The following is a 1,081-nucleotide window of genomic DNA, read 5'->3' on the forward strand; positions in this document are numbered from 1 at the left end:
ATGGTAATCAAATTACCCATTCCCCTTAGAGCAGTTATCATTTCACCCACTACACATTCACCCCAAAATATTATTCAAACTGATTCACAGGCAAATGGTTCAAAATTTAACAAAAAAATTTAAAAATTAAAAGAAGTTAATCAAGATGATGCATACCAGATATGAACGAGTGCACAAGATGAGTGATCAACAGTTGTTAGGCTTGTGAGTAGCTAATTTAACACGAAATTTCAATTTTATTACTTTATGAGCTCAGAGAGGGAAAAAGAGGAACAATGCCCATCAACCCCTATTTATAGTGAAGAGGTTCTGGCAGGAGAAAGGGAGGTGAGTGCGGCCAAGAAAATTTCAATTGCGGTCCGCACTTTGTTACCTGGGGGCCTCTGATGCCTTAGCGTTTTGCGGTCCACAAAATTAGTTGTGCGGCCGAAAGTTTTGTTGCGGACAGTAGAATTCATGTTGCGGCCGCGAATATGCCATTTCTCTGACGGATCAACTTCAGTGAGTTGATATTTTTCACCTTCAACCTGTGCGGTCTGCAATTCTTTGCACACTTAGCCAATTATCTGGGCACAATTCCTGTAAAGTACACTTATTCCTGCAACACACTTCAAATCCAGTTAGCACAAAAATAACACCTAACTACAAAAGAAGAAAAGAAAAGAAATAAAAAATATGGGTTGCCTCCCAAGAAGCGCTTGATTTCATGTCGCAGCACGACACAAATTACCATCACTTGAAATGAATCACCGCCACCACGTGCCCATCACCAACTTTTCCCAAATAGTGATTCACCCGGTGACTATTGACTCAGAATACCTCATCATTTTTGTTCCTCAAGTCCAATGCAACAAAGGGTGTCACACTCACAACTTCAAACGGGCCACTCCATTTAGACTTTAAGTTCCCGAGAAACATCCTCAAACGTGAGTTTAACAACAACACAAGTTCACCCTCTTTGAACTCTTTGTTCCAAATGTACTTGTCATGAAGATATTTCATCTTCTCTTTGTATAAAGACGAACTTGTGTATGCATGGTACCGAAAATCATCCAACTCATTCAAATGTACCACCCTCAAG

The sequence above is a fragment of the Nicotiana attenuata genome, chromosome 12 (genome assembly GCF_001879085.1).
Source record: "Nicotiana attenuata strain UT chromosome 12, NIATTr2, whole genome shotgun sequence".
Classification (NCBI taxonomy): domain Eukaryota; kingdom Viridiplantae; phylum Streptophyta; class Magnoliopsida; order Solanales; family Solanaceae; genus Nicotiana; species Nicotiana attenuata.